Source organism: Oryctolagus cuniculus, chromosome 16, assembly GCF_964237555.1.
Source record: "Oryctolagus cuniculus chromosome 16, mOryCun1.1, whole genome shotgun sequence".
NCBI classification, from domain to species: Eukaryota; Metazoa; Chordata; class Mammalia; order Lagomorpha; family Leporidae; genus Oryctolagus; species Oryctolagus cuniculus.
Genome location: NC_091447.1, coordinates 60,631,202 through 60,648,095, shown reverse-complemented (window position 1 = coordinate 60,648,095; position 16,894 = coordinate 60,631,202). Strand labels below are relative to the sequence as shown.

General features: G+C 62.1%; 1 long non-coding RNA gene across 4 annotated transcripts in view; it reads left to right on the top strand.

The window, feature by feature from the left end:
* The first annotated feature begins 3,563 nt into the window (after positions 1-3,563).
* MLLT1 (MLLT1 super elongation complex subunit) overlaps positions 3,564-16,894 on the top strand; it is a 66,545-nt gene continuing 53,214 nt past the window's right edge. Inside the window, exons 1-3 of one of the 4 annotated variants that reach the window (XR_007917999.2) lie at positions 3,564-3,750; positions 4,672-4,755; positions 11,693-11,873. This is a non-coding gene — a long non-coding RNA (MLLT1 super elongation complex subunit). The remainder of the gene's footprint in view (positions 3,751-4,671; positions 4,756-11,692; positions 11,874-16,894) is intronic. The other 3 variants (XR_007917997.2, XR_007918000.2, XR_007917998.2) reach the window with 3 other exon arrangements.

Sequence of the window (16,894 nt, the reverse complement as noted above, 5' to 3'; positions counted from 1 at the left end):
GCTCCCAGGTCCTGGGACCGGGAGCCGTCAATCAAGAACCATTACCAAGCTGGCGCCGTGGCTCAATAGACTAATCCTCTGCTTTGCGGTGCCGGCACACCGGGTTCTAGTCCCTGTCGGGGCACCAGATTCTGTCCCGGTTGCCCCTCTTCCAGGCCAGCTCTCTGCTGTGGCCCGGGAGTGCAGTGGAGGATGGCCCACGTGCTTGGGCCCTGCACCCCATGGGAGACCAGGAGAAGCCCCTGGCTCCTGCCATCGGATCAGCATGGTGCGCCAGCTGCAGCGCGCCGGTGTCGGCCATTGGAGGGTGAACCAACGGCAAAGGAAGACCTTTCTCTCTGTCTCTCTCTCTCTCACTGTCCACTCTGCCTGTCAAAAAAAAAAAAATTACCAGAAAGAAAAGGGGTGGGGTGTGTCAGGAGAGGGAAAATCACACGTGTGCAGCCTCCCGCCATTTTCTGGGGAGATGTCATCTCTGTGTGCAGTTTCGGGTTGCTCCAAAACCAATGATGGGGGCTGGTGTTGTGGCACAGGGGGTGAAGTCGCAGCCTAGGAGCACTGGTTCCAGTCCTGGCTGCTCCACTTCTGATCCAGCTTCCTGCTAATGTACCGGGGAAGGCAGCAGATGATGGTCCAAGTGCTTGGGTCCCTGCCACCTAGGGGGGAGACCCGGATGGATTTCCCTGCTCCTGGCTTCAGCTGGATCCAGCCTGGGCTGTTGTAGCTATTTGGGGAGTGAACCAGTGGATGGAAGACCTCTCTCTCTCTCTCTCTCTCTCTCTGCCTCTCTTTGCCTTTCAAATAAATACATCTTATACAAAAAAAAAAAAAAAAAAAAAAAAAAAAACCCGTTCATGATTCCCCACTGTCTATGGGGCAAGAGTCAAATGTCTTCATATAACCTTCCAGGTCTGTCCCAGTTAAAGTTACTCTGGTTGGTCACTGGGCGCCACTCCAGCTTGGTCACGGTCAGTGCTGCGATGGGTGCCTGGCTGTGTGCACACCTGCCTCTGGAAGCAACCTGGGAGATAGGGGAAGCGTGCTGGTGGAAGAAAGATTCCAAGGAATGTCCACAAAATTCTTCCTGGCCACTGAGGGCCGGATGGGTCATCTTCAAGGTGACACGTGGGGGAAAGAAACTCCGCCACTAGAGGGCGGTAGGGAGCTAACAGAGCAGCAGTTAGGAAGCCAGACAGAAAAGCTACTTTCTAACCACTTGTATCTTCCGGCAGAATTTGTAACATTGGGACAGCATGCTCAGTGGATGCTAAATAGATGCAGCTAGACCTACGGCAATTCTGCCACATATTCACTCTATGTCTTCCTTTAAATCCACTCCCTTCTCTCCCATCTATGTGTGGGAATAGGGATCAGTGAGTAATCTCAGTAAGTAACTGGCCGTAGATCAAAGGGAGCTGTAAACTAGATACAGGAACAACTAAGAGCGGCATTAACTGCAGCCCGCGGATGCTCAGACCTGGACACACACCAGAATTCTCAGCTGAGATTTTAAAAAGGAGCCGCAGAGCAGTAAAACCAGAATCCCTGAAGGTAGGGCTTGGGCACAGGTGCAATTTAAAACTCTTTGGGAGATCCACAGTCGCCTGCCCCAGCCTCTGAACCCTGGAGCTGTCCTCTTGGCCAGCAAGGAAGATTAGTGCATGCTAGGGAGGGACTAAAGATGCGTGAATGCTGACCTGTTCTACCTCTCGGAACTGACCTAGCTATAGGGTTCAGTGTCACTGTCACTTCAAGCACCAAATACTTACAGAGTACCTACTACGTGCATTATGCTTAGGATATATGAGTGGAAAAGGCAGATAAAGATCCTTGTTTTGGGGGCTGGCGCTGTGGCTCAGCAGGTTAAGCTGCTGCTTGCGGCACCAACATCCACAATGGGTGCAGGTTCGAGTCCCGGCTGCTCCACTTCGGCTCCAGCTCCCTGCTAATGCACCTAGGAAAGCAGCAGAGGATGGCCCAAGTGCTTGGGCCGCTGCCCCCAGGTAGGAGATCCAGATGAAGCTCCTGTCTCCCGGCTTCAGCCTGGCCCAGCAATGGCTGTTCAGGCCATCTAGGGAGTGAACCAGCAGATGGAAGACCTCTTCTCTGTGTCGCTCCCTCTCCCTAGCTCTGTAACTGCCTCTCAGTTGAATAAATCTTTTTTTTTGTTTTGTTTTAAAGAAAAAGATCCTTGTTTTCAAGGAGCTGAGGTACTGGTCAGGGGAGACAGACCATGAACTTCATAGGTAACTACGTACCTATTAGCAGGTAATAAGTGGAGATAGACAATGAACTTAATAAGTAACGGTGTACATTAGGAGGTGATAAGTGCTGTGGAAAGAGAAAACTGGAACAATGTGAGGAGGGCTGGGATCCGAGGTGGGGGTAGGATTAAGTAGAGGGGTGACCTGGGTCTGACTGGGAACCTACACCAGGAACAAAGGCTCGGAGGGCAAGGGGTGACCCAGAGGGACAGTCCAGGGGGAGAGTTTCAGGGAGAGGGGAGGGCACCTGCCAAAGTGCCCAGGCTGGGAGGGGGCGTTTGGCCTGGGGGTTAAGACGTTGGTTAGGATGCCTGTGTCCCACACCAGAGATCGGGGTTCAAGTCTCGGCTCTGCCAGTGCAGGAAGGCGTTGGTCCCTGCCACCCACATGGGAGTCCTGGACGGTGTTCCTGGCTCCTGACTTCGGATGAAAATTATTAAAAGCAGTGTATAAAATCACCCTCGGACTGCGCGTATGAGGGGTCCATGAAACTTAAACGCATTTTGCATGTAGACCTGGGTCCCAGCCCTAAGGGATCTCACTTTGTATGTGCAAATGTCCCAACGTCTGAAAAAACAAATCCAAACACTTTATAAAGCAATAAGGGAAACCCAACCTTTATTAACCATATGCACCTTGTACTAAGTAAATGGCCGGAACGAATTCCTTTGGGAGGGGGGTGGAGAGAGAGAGAGAGAGAGGGAGGGAAGGAGAGAGAAAGAGAGAATTGATCATTTAACAGCACGATTTCAAGTCCCCGTCGCTGCCCTGGACATGGAATGGAATCACCCCATGCTGTTCATTTTACACATGGCGCTGACAGGAACGGGTAGAGGCGGCCACACAGACCCAGGATTGCAAAACCAATCTCAGTCCCCCAGCCCAGGGCTCACTCCATCACCCAAGCAAATGCCGCAGGGCTCCCTCCCCGGGGTTCGAACCCGTGACCTCAGCCGCGGCTAGGGAACGCTCCCGCACGGCCAGGCCGGCGCCACGAGGTAGCGCCCCCTACGGGTCGCAGCGCGCAGGCGTGGCACACCCGTCCCGCCCCCGCCCCCCTCCACGTGCGGCGCACACCTCGCGCTCCCCTCGGCGGCGCTCGCCTCGCGCCTCCCTCCCTCCCTCCTCCCGCCCCTCCGGCCTCGGCCTCCTATTGGCTGCGGGCTTCGTCCCTCCGACCGCAGCCCGGCAGGCCCCCGCCAAGAAGGAAGTCCCGCCCAGCGAGCGGCCGCCCGCGCCCCCGATTGGCCCGGCCAACTGTCAGTTGGGGCGGCGGGCCCGAGTCGGCTGCGGGGGCCCGCGGTCGGTGCGCGACCCGGGCTGGCGGTGGTTTCCGGTTCCGCGGGGCTGGCGGGCGGGCGGCCGGGAGCGGCGTCGGCGGCGGCGCCTGACAGACAATGAGGGCGGTGGGGCGGCGCTGAGCGGCGGCGGCGGCGAGCGACGCGGGGCCCGGGGGCGGGGCGGGGCGCCAGCCATGGACAATCAGGTGAGGAGCGGCCGCGCAGCCCCAGCGCAGCCCGCCCGGCCCCCTCCCTCCCTCCCTCCCTCCCTCGGCCCGCCCGCCCGGCCCTCCTCGGTCCCGGCCTCCCCGCCCTCGCTCCGCGCCCGCCCGCCCCGCTTTGTGCTCGCCCGCAGCTCCCCGGGCCTTGCGGTGGGGCGGGGGCGCCCCTCCCCCACCCGCGACCCCGGCCCGGCCGGAACGCCTCGGATCTCTTTGGGGGTCCGGAGTCTCCTGGGACGACCCCGTTGGGGACCCCAGCCTGGCCCAGAACCGTCCGGGGCGCTTTTCGGAACCCCTGTCCGCCCCAGCACCCTTGAGGATGCCCCTGGGGGAGCCCCGCTCAGCCCAGGACCGCCTGGGACGCCCCCAGAAGCCCGCCCGGGGATACCGGCCTGGTCCTGGCAGCTTGGGGGACCCCTCACCCGCCTCAGGCCGGGCCTGTGCCCCTCTGCCTGTTCGGATCCTGGGCCGGAGTTGTCTGCTTCCCTCTCCCAAACTCCCTGAGCCCCCACCCCGCTACCCCTTGGAACTCGGCTCGGATTTGAGCGCCCCCCCCCCCAGCCCCTAGGACCCACCCACCCTCAGCCGCCTTGGCCCCGGCTCTCTGGGGCCCCTCCTGTTCAGCAGGGCCCCGGGGCTCCCCACTGTCCCCTCCGTTGGGCCCGGGTTTGCGTCCTCAGCCTTTCTGACCTAGGGCTGCTGCCTGGGGCCACCTCTGGTGTCAGGCCTCGGTCATTCGCCCCGGGACCCCGGCGCCCCAAGGGCCGTGTCGCCTTCAGAGCCTCCTGGACCAGGGGCAGTGTCTTCCCTGGAGCCCCCAGCCCTTCAGACCCCCCATGCTTGCTGTTCCCTCTCTGCTGCGGGGGTCCTGAGATGCCCCCTTCCTTGCATTTGACCCCGTTCTAGGTCTCCCAGCGCAGGCCGGGGACCTTACCTGCTCTGGCTTCACAGTCCTGCAACCTCCCACTTGAGCTCAGCACCCGCTGCCCCGTGAGTCTTTGAGCCACTGCTCTCCCACCCTCCACCTCGTGTCCCCCCCCGCCCCCTGCCCCAGCGCCCAGAGCATCCCCCACCTCCCTAAGGGCTCCTGTTGTCCCGCCCTTGCTGGGCCCTGGCACCCCCGGCCCGGCACTCAGCTCTGAGCCCCTGCCCCTTGCTGCACCCACGTGGGCTCATGGCTTCGTCCCCCCTCCCCGGCTGTGGGGGCACGGGCCAGGGAGGGCGTTGTGGGGCTGTGGGGGTGGCAGCTGAGATCTGCGCCGTTAGCGAGGTTAGCGAGGGCAGGTCGGGGCGTCCCTGGCTGCTGGCGCCAGGGAGGAGGCCGAGTCTGGAGAGGCGCTGTGTGGTCTTGGGATGGGGGGTGGGGGGGGAGGCGACCCCATCGGCCGCCTGCAGCCCAGGGTCATCAAGGCAAGGGGGTGCTTCCGGCACCCACTCACGGCGGGCTCCCGTTCGGCTTTGGTGTCGCTAGCCTTTCTCCCGGGAGGTAAGGGTGGCTTTGTGGCAGCTGTTTGGTGGACGTCCTGGGACAGGACAGAGCTTAGTGCCTCTCGTCTGGTCCCCACTCCCCACCCCTCGCTCCTCAGGGGCCCTAGGCCAGAGGGCGTCTGTTCCCCTGTGGCGTGCTGGGCCCCCAGCCGCAAGGTGGCTGCCACCGTGGGAAGCTGATTGACGAGCGATGGTGGAGGCCCTCGGGGGCTGTGTCTGCCTGCACCGTGCAGTGCGGCCGCCCGGCACCGCAGCTGGTTCAGCTCTGGGCTAACCAGAGTGGAAAGTTTGCTTCCTCGGCTGGCCCAGCCGCTTTGAGGTGCTCGGTCACCCCTGCTTCTGAGCCGCTGGCTGCCTCGTGGGACAGCATCTTCACCACACGTTCCACCGGGCCTCGCTGACCTTGGCCCCCGAGGACGTATTTGGCCAGAGCTGGGTCCCCGGGGTGGGGGGGTGGGGAGTGGACCCAAATTCTGGGTCACCTTTCCCAGCTGTGTTCTCATGCAAACTTGGGAGGGGCCCAAGCACCTTGCCCCTTCCTGGGAGCTGAGGCCCCGAGGGGACCAGGAGAGAAGGATGAGAGGATGTCTTTCCCCCGCGGGTGGACAACGCCGTGAGCACGGCAGAACCTCAGCCGTCCCTGCCCCCTGAGGTGCCGCCAGCCTTGCCCTGCCTTGTCACGGCAGGAAGGCTTGGCTCTCCGGCGGGCACCTGCCGGCTTTCCCAGCCTGGGCGTCTCCTGTTTGGCCTTTCTCTTTCTCTAGAGCTTGCTGCTCCAGACGCACTTGCTCTGGGCTTCCAGTTTGCCGGCGTCGGTCGGCATCTTTCCCCAGGCTGGGAGAAAGGCTCTGTGATTCTCTGTGCCCCGGCCCTAGCCCACACGCTCGGTCCCCCGCCCCTGCCGGTTGTGCCTGCGAGGGGTGGGGTTAACCTCCAGGACTGAGGTGGGCAGGGGAACTGGGATGTAACACGGATGAGGATTGTGCAGACTGGGAGCGGTGAGCCACCGGGGACCCGGCTTGCTGAGGGAGCAGGCAGGTGTTGCCTAGATTTCTCCCATCACAGAGGGCCCGGCCTGGCAGCCGGGGCGGGCAGCAGTGACGTCGGTCAGACCATTGGGCCGCTGCTTGCCGCTTCTTGAGACGCTCTCTGAGGTGTGGGTGTGAGGGCAGCACCTTAGAGGAGGCTCGTGTCTGATGGCAGTGCCCGCCCCCGCCCCCAGCCGCCCATTCTACAGATGTGGAAATGCAGTCGAGGCCTCGGGACTCCCCAAGCCCTGCCTAGGAGGGCTCAGAGCTGCCCAGCGCACTCTCTTGCAGGGTGACCCATCGCCCCACTCCCACTTCTAGAACTATTGCCCAGGGAAGGCAGCCTCCCCCCCGCCCCGGTCCTAAAATTCCTATATAGTAAAGTACTTAAGGCCCAGCCAGCCCAAGTCCTGGTTCCCTTTATGCCTGTCAGAGTTTCTAATGCAAAGTTTTGCACCAATTTTGCCAAGCATTGGTTAAATGAAGGCAGCCAGGCAGCAGACGCCGTGACTGGGGTTGTCCACATTCAGGGAGTCCCCCAGATGCTCCTAGGAGAATGTGGGAGACCCCCAGCACACTGCTGACACAGATACCCCGCCGCGGGCTCCCGTGGGTTAGTCCCCAGGAGCCTGAAAGCGCTAAGGGCTGTGGTGTGTTTGCATGGCCACGTGGTCTGTACACTTTGCCTGGGCTTACAGAGAGAAAGAGTGGAGCCCCCGTCGTCTCTTTGTCATAAACCTTGTGCCGCAGGTTGGAAGAACAGGGGCATATGAAGCCAGGGGAGCAGTGGGGGTGCTGGGTGGCAGCCCCCGGGTGCTGGTGGTGAGAATCCTGGACCTCCCGCGGCCGTCAGCATGTACCCCGGCCCCTGGCCCTGTGCCCGTCCTGGCCCAGTAGCAGCCTTTCCCCATCTTTCTCGCACTGTAGCCGGCAGCTGCTCTCGAGAGCCTGGCCGGGCCTGGAGGGAGGCGCTGTCAGTTGCCTGGTCTTGTTTTGCCTTCCCTGCGAGGTCAGGTGGGACTTCATGGCCCGTGGAAGCTGGCGAGGGCAAAGCCTGCAGTGCCTTCTCCCCATGGGAGAGGCGGGGTTGGTGCACTGGGAGGAATTTGATGTGGGAGCCCGGGCATGATGCCACCGCTGGGTAAACCGCGGACCCCAGAGGGAAGGCCGCCTGCTGCAAGGAGCTCCCAGCAGAAAATCAGGCCGTTAAAGACCTGCCTTCTGGGGCCCAAGCGTGGGCAGGGCTCGCGGGAAGCCGGGAGGAGTGCGTGGAGGGAAGGGCCCTGGGTGGCGGAGAGCTTCCGGAACAAGGCCATCTCTCCTTTCTCTTGGCCAGTGAGGGCAACCCACTGGCATCCGTTTGTCTGGTTTGCAGGGCTGAGGATTCCAGCCTTTGGGTTCCCAGTGCCCTGTGCCAGCTGGCCTGGAGGGAGGGCAGTGTCCCAGCTGAGGCCTCTGCCCAAGCTTAACTGTCCCCAGATGGCCTGCGGAGCCCTTGGGCCCCTCCAGCGGTCCGCTGACTTTCCCAGAGTGCGAGATTTGCTCTCTCCAGGGCAGGTGCTTGTGGTTGAGCCGTGGGCAGCAAGGTGGTCCCCCGGAGGTGCGGGCAGACAGCAGCCCCTGAGGCTGAGCCCCCAGTGTGGCTCACAGAGGTCCTGTCTGGTCGCGGCAGCAGGTGATCCTGGTGCCCTGGAGGATCCCACTGGGTGGAGAGGCTGGGCCACAGCCACTGAGCTCCCTGCGCAGCCGAGCCCCCAGCAGCCGCTTAGCCCGGCGCCTTCCCTGAGAAAGCCGGTCAGTTAGCTGCAGCTGCAGGTGGAGTCGAGGAAAGCGGACGCAACCCTTGGCTGGGGGCCGGGCCGGGCTCCTCTGCCATCGTGGTTGGAATGAGCACGGCTGGCCAGCGCTCAAGTTCCCGTGCGTCTCCAGCTGATGCCGCTGGAACGTCTTAATGAATGAGCGCGTCCTTCTTTGAGATGGTGGCACTGAATCCGTGTCGCAGATGTGTCTTGACCTCAGACGATTCCAGCAGCTGGCAGGGAAACGCTCCCCTCCTGGGGGACACTTGGGGTGCAGGAATCTGGGCCGGGAACCTCAGCTCTGTCGACCGAGCCTGCGGCGTGCCCTCAGCTAGTGTGGAGGCTGAGGCTGGCGCCAACCCCCGGGACATACACATTGCCCGGGTGGTGCTTAGGGCGCAGCCTGGCGTTGGGAAGGTTTCCCTCGCCGTCGCCTGGGGCCTGTGTGGCATGCTTGTGGCACTCACATCCTGCCGGCTCCGGTGGAGCCGTGGTCTCTGTTGGTTCACAGCCGCTGCTCCGCCGCCTCCGTGGTGTCAGGATGCCGGGAAGTCTGCCGAGGGCTGGGCGTTGGGGTCGGTGAGAGTGATCCTTCTCTCGTGGAGCGTTGGTGGGGTTGCCGTAGTGTCTGTCCACTCCCCCACCCCCCGTGCCCTCCCAGTGTCCAGGGAGGTCCGGAGCGGGAGGCTGGGGTGTGTGAGCGCGCAGGACGGATTCTGTCCGTCAGGGATGATGTGGGGGTGCTGGGATGGGTTTTTCTCCAGGACTCTCCGTGGGCAGCGCTCCTGCAGGAGATGCTGTGGTCGCCTTGAGTTGTGCAAGCTCTCCCAGGCGCGGAGCCCCCTTGTCTCTACGTGGGGCCGGGTGTTTCCGCTGGAAGGTTCCCTCCGTCCCTGGGATTTGTGGGCGCCCTCCTCTCCCGTGCTGCCCCCATGCCGTCCCTGTCACAGTTGCCATCGGATGCATGGATCCCGGGCTTGGCTGACCCTCCCCCATCTTTGGGTCTGGCCAGCTCCCCCGCGTCAGGCTCTGTTGAAGTTTCTTTCCAGCCACTCACTCTGCCTGTCTCCCAGTATTGGTGGACTTTCTGTCCTTGTCTCCCCTCGGTCCAGACCGTACGCAGATGGCCGAGGCTCCCCTCCCCTAAGCTTCCTCGTGGCCTATCCCTCTGTGACTAATCTGCATGCTCCCTCCCACCCCACCCTGCACCCCACAGTGTCCCTGTCCCAGGTGCCACCCGTGCTGCTTCCCCGGGGAGCCCTGAGCCAAGGGCGCTCCTCTGCCCTCTTTGTTTTGTTTTATTTTTAAAGATTTATTTGTTTATTTGTGAGGCAGAGGCAGAGAGACGGATTTTCCATCTGCTTGTTCACTCTCCAAATGGCTACAATGGCCAGGGCTGGGCCAGGCCGAAGCCAGGAGCCAGGAGCTTCCTCCCAGTCTCCCGTGTTGGTGCAGGGGCCTAAGCACTTGGGTCCCCTTCCACTGCTTTCCCAGGCATACTGGTGAGGAAGCTGGATTGCAAGTGGAGCAGCTGAGACCTGAACCCGGCATCCATACGGGATGCCGGTGCTGCAGGCGGAGGCTTAGTCTACTATGCCACAGCGCCGGCCCCACAATGTCTTCTTTTAAATGCAAGCTGTGTGCTTCTGCCCCATCTGTTGTACCTGGCTTGCTAGGTGCCAAGGATTCCCCCAGCCCCTGTCGTGGAGCCACTCTGTGGTCCTCTCCACTAGGTCGCTTTCCCTCTCCCTCTCAGAAGGCTCTCGGGTGGTCACTCTGATGTTGCTGACCGAGGCTGCCAGGGCACGTGGGATGCAGTCCCTGTTCCCATAGACTCCACAGGGGCAGGGCGAGGGGTGCCGGGGCCTGTCTGCAGCCTTCTGAGCGTGCTGGGGGGTCACTGGTTTGAGGCCTGGGGATGAGAAAGCTCCCGGAAGAAAGTTGGACTCATACTGGGTCTCCGGTGAGTGGAATTTGGATCAGCAGAGAGAGGGGCAGAGGGCACCCCAGGCCATGGGTGTAGAAGTGATGGGGGCAGACGGAAGCAGCCCTTGTGGGCTGCTGTCAGACTGAGCCTGGAACGCAGGGTGTGTGCATTTCCTGTGCCTTCTCAGCTATGGGACCCCAGGACACAGCATTGGGAACGGTGTCTGTGTGTGGGAGGGAGCCCTCAGATCTGACACTGACAGGTGGATGCAAGGTGCACTCTGACCTCCAGGGTTGAAATGTTCAAGGAGAGCTGCCTTGGCAGGCAGGAGATGGGAGGTGTGCCAGGGCCTGGCTCTGTTCTGGGGGAGTGGCGGGGTCCGTCGGCCGCTGGCGCACTCAGCTGAGTGGCAGAATCTGAGCAGAGACAGGTCTGGAGGGATCATGGCCACATAGATGCACACGGTGAGCTGGCGAGGAGGGAGGTCCAAAGGTGCAGGCAGAGCTCTGGTGCCGGGGCCAGGGAGCTGGTGGAGCCCAGTCCTGGGCGGTGTGACCCGGAAGGTGCCGCTGCCTTCTGACTGCCCGCCCCTGCTTGTCTGTGGCTGGGAGCCGGGGTGCACGTGGCCCCGTGTTGCTCCGGAACACTCTTGTGTTTGACACCAGCTGTCAGGTCTGTGTCTGATAAAACTTTGGGAGGTTTTCACAAACAGCGTGGATGCTTGCAGGAGGCTCCCTGCTGGGGGTCGGCCAAGCTGGGTGTTGAGGGCTGGGAAGGCTCCTCACTGTGGGCTCAGCGGAGTGGAACCTGCCCGAGCTGCCTCCTGTCTCGGGCTGACGTGCCGGATGGTGCAGGAGGCCGCGGCCCCCTGGGAACCTGTCACCAGGGGCTGCGTGCTGCCTCTGCCTTCTCCCTGGAGCCACGCCGGTGGGGCTTTGTGGATGCCTTAGAGGGCCGAGAGCAGCCTCTGTTCTGCAGAGGATGTGTGTGGCGCGGAGTGCTGGGGCAGCGGCGCCGGGCGGGGTGGCCAGGGAGGCGGAGTGGTCTGCTGAGTTACGCTCAGTTCCATGGACCTGGGCTGAACCTGGCGCCTCTCCTGGCCTGCGCTGGCCCTCGCCTGTGCTGCTTCGCGGCTCAGTCTCGGAGCCTCGGTTTCCTCACTGCAAAGTGAGGGGACGGCACAGGTCCAGCCCATGAGGCCTCGCCGGGGACCCCAGCTGCAGGCCAGGAGGGGACACAAGAGTGGCACAGGTGGGCGGCAGGCAGCCCAGTGGTTCTGTAATGAAAAATGCCAAGACCACCGAGTGTGGTAAAGATGGTGGGGTGCTTTCGCCTCGAGTGGTCAGGGCAGGCTTCTCCGCGGGGGTGACCGTTGCACTGAGGGCCTGAGATGAGCGGGGCCGGCATGGGGATCTGTAGGGACTGTCGAGGCAGGAATGAGGCCCCCATGGAGGCTGCGCGAGCAGAACAGAGGATGAGGGGTGAACAGGAGGCAGCGCTGGCTGCAGAGAGAATGATGGGCCATGCAGGGCCCCGCAGACACCTGTGCTCCCTGTGCGCCCTCACCGGGTTGGGAGCGTGTCACACTGGGCAGCCAGCACGGGAAGTCGCTGTGGAGAGGGGCCGGGCATTGCTGGCGCTGCGGAGGGCCCTGTGCTGACCCTGTCCTGCCCCTGTCCCTCCAGTGCACCGTCCAGGTCAAGTTGGAGCTGGGACATCGCGCCCAGCTGCGCAAGAAGCCCACCACGGAGGGGTTCACCCACGACTGGATGGTGTTTGTGCGCGGCCCTGAGCAGTGTGAGATCCAGCACTTCGTGGAGAAGGTGATCTTCCGGCTGCACGACAGCTTCCCCAAGCCCAAACGCGGTGAGTGGCCCCGCCTCGCGTGCGTCCCGGGGGCAGCAGGTGCGCGAGGTTCCCTGATGCTGACGTGCGTGGTCCTCCCAGCTCCCCTGTGAGGAGCCGCTGCTGCCGGGGACATGGCAGCCGCAGGAAAGTCTGACGTGGATGGTGTCTGTCCACCATCCTCAGACACGCCCCGAGCAGCCGTCTGCCTGTTGCTGGGGGATGGGGCGGGTGGCTGACAGTGCGGGGTCTGGGGGACCACAGGAGCTGAGCCACAGGTGAGCCAGGGCGGCCTTGGGCTGGAGCAGGAGTGCATGCTGGGACCCTGCCATGCTGGCAGTGCCCCGCAGGCGGCTCCCTGTTGAGTGGGGAGGTGGTCAGCATCCCAGACAGAGGCTTTGCCTCAGAGAGGCGTCCCCTCGGGATCCCCAGGACGCTGGTCTCTGCCGGTTTCCCCCCTCAGCCTTGGGCGCTGTGTCTTCCCCTGAATTTTCACCATCTTCCCTCCCACTTCCCATTCAGGCCTCTGGGGGGAGGGAGGGAGCGATGACACGGCCCCTGCTCACAGCAGGGGCGCGAGCTTGCCCCTGCTCACAGCAGGGGCACGAGCTGTTGGCTGGATGCGGCCTCCCAGAAGGGAGCAGCCGCAGCAGGACTGCCTGCCTGCCTGCCTGCCTCTTTCTCTCTCTCTCTCTTTCTTTCTCTTTCCCTCCCTCTCTCCCTCCCTCCCCCCTCTCTTTCTTTCTTTCTTTCTTTTTAGATTTATTTATTTATTTATTTGAAAGAGTTACACAGAGAGGAGAGGCAGAGAGAAAGAGAGGTCTTCCATCCACTGGTTCACTCCCCAATTGGCTGCCATGGCCGGAGCTGCACTGATCTGAAGCCAGGAGCTCCATCCAGGTCCCCCACGTGGGTGGAGGGGTCCAAGCACTTGGGCCATCTTCTGCTACTTTCCCAGGCCACAGCAGAGAGCTGGATCAGAAGAAGAGCAGCCGGGACTTGAACCAGTGCCCATGTGGGATGCCGGCACTGCAGGTGGCAGTTTTACCCACTACGCCACAGCACCTGCCCCTGCCTTCCCTTTTCATCCCACAGACTGCAGCTGTGGGTGGTGTCCTGCCACTGCTGCCAGGGATTTTTTTTTTTTTTTTGGACAGGCAAAGTGGACAGTGAGAGAGAGAGACAGAGAGAAAGGTCTTCCTTTGCCGTTGGTTCACCCTCCAATGGCTGCCGCGGCCGGCGCATCGCGCTGATCCGAAGCCAGGAGCCAGGTGCTTCTCCTGGTCTCCCATGCGGGTGCAGGGCCCAAGTACTTGGGCCATCCTCCACTGCACTCCCTGGCCACAGCAGAGAGCTGGCCTGGAAGAGGGGCAACCGGGACAGAATCCGGCGCCCCGAGCAGGACTAGAACCCGGTGTGCCGGCGCCGCAAGGCGGAGGATTAGCTTATTGAGCCACGGCGCTGGCCCGCCAGGGATGTTTCTAAAATTTTTGTTATTTATTGCAGAGACTGAGAGACAGTACTGTAGTCCACTGGTTCAGTCCCCAAATATCTTGTGAGAGGGGCAAAGCTGGGAGCTGGGACCTCAGTCCAGGTCTGTCAGGTGGACGGCCATCACTTGCACCATCACCTGCTACTTCCCACGGTCTGCATTAACAGGAAGCTGGGCTCAGTAGCTGGAGCTGGGATTTGAATTCAGCACTCTGATGTGGGTCATGAGCGTTTTAACTGCTAGGTCAAATGGTTACACCAAAGCACATCTGTGTAGATGTCCCTGGGGGTCGGCTTAACACTGCGGCAGGAGCACAGCGGCCGAGAAGAACCCACGGCTGCCTCGCGTCCCCCTCTGCCTTCTCTGGCAGCGTCTCCTCCAGTTTCTCCTCCCGTCTCCCTCACCTGTCCTTCCTCATCTCCCTGTCCACCGAGTACTGGGCTTGGCCCGGGATGGTGGTGTCCATCTGCTTTGATGGTGTTTATTTCATCTTCTGCCCACTGTCAGTGACCACATGGCTCCTGGAGGCAGTTGGCAGCCTGCACTGATCAGACTTTGCCTCTGTGCCCTGAGCTCCTGGTGACAACCTACCACCTGGGCTCTCCCAGAATCCCTGGGAGGGAGGCACAGAGCAGCCCAGTTGCCCGCTCAAGCGCGCATGCAGGTGCACGCCGTCCAAGTTCCAAGTCCCTGGAAAATGGGCTCGCGGTCCTGCAGCGCCCATCTGCCGGCAGTGAGCCTGCCCAGGCAGCGGAGCAAGCCCCTGCTCCCCGTTGCAGCCAGTGAAACTCTGCAGGCCCCTTGCCTGTGGTCAGCGAGAAGGCCCTCTGCCAGTGAGAGAGCCGCGGATGGCTGGGAACCCCCTCTGCCAGTGAGAGAGCTGTGGATGGCTGGGAACCCCCTCTGCCAGTGAGAGAGCTGTGGATGGCTGGGAACCCCCTCTCCCAGTGAGAGAGCGCAGATGGCTGGGAACCCCCTCTGCCAGTGAGAGCCGCGGATGGCTGGGAACCCCCTCTGCCAGTGAGAGCCGCGGATGGCTGGGAACCCCCTCTGCCAGTGAGAGCCGCGGATGGCTGGGAACCCCCTCTGCCAGTGAGAGCTGTGGATGGCTGGGAACCCCCTCTGCCAGTGAGAGAGCCGCGGATGGCTGGGAACCCCCTCTGCCAGTGAGAGCCGCGGATGGCTGGGAACCCCCTCTGCCAGTGAGAGCCGCGGATGGCTGGGAACCCCCTCTGCCAGTGAGAGAGCTGTGGATGGCTGGGAACCCCCTCTCCCAGTGAGAGAGCGCAGATGGCTGGGAACCCCCTCTGCCAGTGAGAGCCGCGGATGGCTGGGAACCCCCTCTGCCAGTGAGAGCCGCGGATGGCTGGGAACCCTCTCTGCCAGTGAGAGCCGCGGATGGCTGGGAACCCCCTCTGCCAGTGAGAGCTGTGGATGGCTGGGAACCCCCTCTGCCAGTGAGAGAGCCGCGGATGGCTGGGAACCCCCTCTGCCAGTGAGAGCCGCGGATGGCTGGGAACCCCCTCTGCCAGTGAGAGCCGCGGATGGCTGGGAACCCCCTCTCCCAGTGAGAGAGCCACAGATGGCTGGGAACCCCCTCTGCCAGTGAGAGCCGCGGATGGCTGGGAACCCCCTCTCCCAGTGAGAGCCGCGGATGGCTGGGAACCCCCTCTGCCAGTGAGAGCCGCGGATGGCTGGGAACCCCCTCTCCCAGTGAGAGCCACGGATGGCTGGGAACCCCCTCTCCCAGTGAGAGCCGCGGATGGCTGGGAACCCCCTCTCCCAGTGAGAGCCGCGGATGGCTGGGAACCCCCTCTGCCAGTGAGAGCCGCGGATGGCTGGGAACCCCCTCTGCCAGTGAGAGCCACGGATGGCTGGGAACCCCCTCTGCTAGTGAGAGAGCCGCGGATGGCTGGGAACCCCCTCTGCCAGTGAGAGCCGCGGATGGCTGGGAACCCCCTCTGCCAGTGAGAGCCGCGGATGGCTGGGAACCCCCTCTGCCAGTGAGAGCCGCGGATGGCTGGGAACCCCCTCTGCCAGTGAGAGCCGCGGATGGCTGGGAACCCCCTCTGCCAGTGAGAGCCGCGGATGGCTGGGAACCCCCTCTGCTAGTGAGAGAGCCGCGGATGGCTGGGAACCCCCTCTCCCAGTGAGAGCCGCGGATGGCTGGGAACCCCCTCTGCCAGTGAGAGCCGCGGATGGCTGGGAACCCCCTCTGCCAGTGAGAGCCGCGGATGGCTGGGAACCCCCTCTGCCAGTGAGAGCCGCGGATGGCTGGGAACCCCCTCTGCCAGTGAGAGCCGCGGATGGCTGGGAACCCCCTCTGCCAGTGAGAGCCGCGGATGGCTGGGAACCCCCTCTGCCAGTGAGAGCCGCGGATGGCTGGGAACCCCCTCTGCCAGTGAGAGCCGCGGATGGCTGGGAACCCCCTCTGCCAGTGAGAGCCGCGGATGGCTGGGAACCCCCTCTGCCAGTGAGAGAGCCGTGGATGGCTGGGAACCCCTTCTGCCAGTGAGAGAGCTGTGGATGGCTGGGAACCCCCTCTGCCAGTGAGAGCCGTGGATGGCTGGGAACCCCCTCTCCCAGTGAGAGCCGCGGATGGCTGGGAACCCCCTCTGCCAGTGAGAGAGCTGTGGATGGCTGGGAACCCCCTCTGCCAGTGAGAGAGCCGCGGATGGCTGGGAACGCCCTCTCCCTGGGTGGCTGGGACTGCAGCCCCCCGAAAGGATACTTTCCTTGGAGCAGATACACATTGTAACAGATTAAAGAGCCAGTAGTGCAGTGCTGCAGAAGCAGCTCTTGATAGAATATACCTGCCTTGTAACATGAAAGAGACACAAAGATACAGAAGAATCTTCTACTTCCAATGTGTACACATTGTATCAAATCTAAGAGGCAGTACTTTGCCTACTTAAAAAGTGTCTTTGACTTCAAATATGCACACATTGTAACAAATCAAAGCCTGGTTCCCTCCTTATGAAAAGTATCTCTTAGGGCAGATGTTCGCACACTGTAACAAACGGAAGAACACTGTCCAGCTCCAAACTGCTCTCCCCTCTCCTGGCCAGTTGTCTCCCCTGGGCGCTCTTCCCAGGCCTTTCTGCAGTGTGTGGCCTACGGCAGCTGATCTCTTTCCTACTTCTTGTTTTTTCAGATGTGAACAGTGTGTATCAGGTTAGGATTTATCTCAGACTGTCCCCTCTGCCCCCCTGCCCCTCCACAGTATAGTTGGCTGGTTTTCTCTTGCATTGTCCCTGTGGCTGTGATGAGGTGAGCCCCGTCCCTCTGGGGTCCCCCAGGAGTCCCCTGTTCTCTGGTTGCCAGGTGCAGAGCCACGTGCTTCATTTTTACTGTTTTATCTTTCTCCTTAGCACCATCCTAACCTAGCATTTGCTCCTCTTGCCCGCGTCCCCGACCCTGTATTGGGATTTGTGCCTGTGGGGTTTGCTGCGACACCCCCGGTGCCTGCAGAGACAGGAGGTGCTTACTCAGGACTGAATAAGTGAATGGCCCTTGCCTCCCCATCAACTTTTGTCAGTGTCTTCTGACT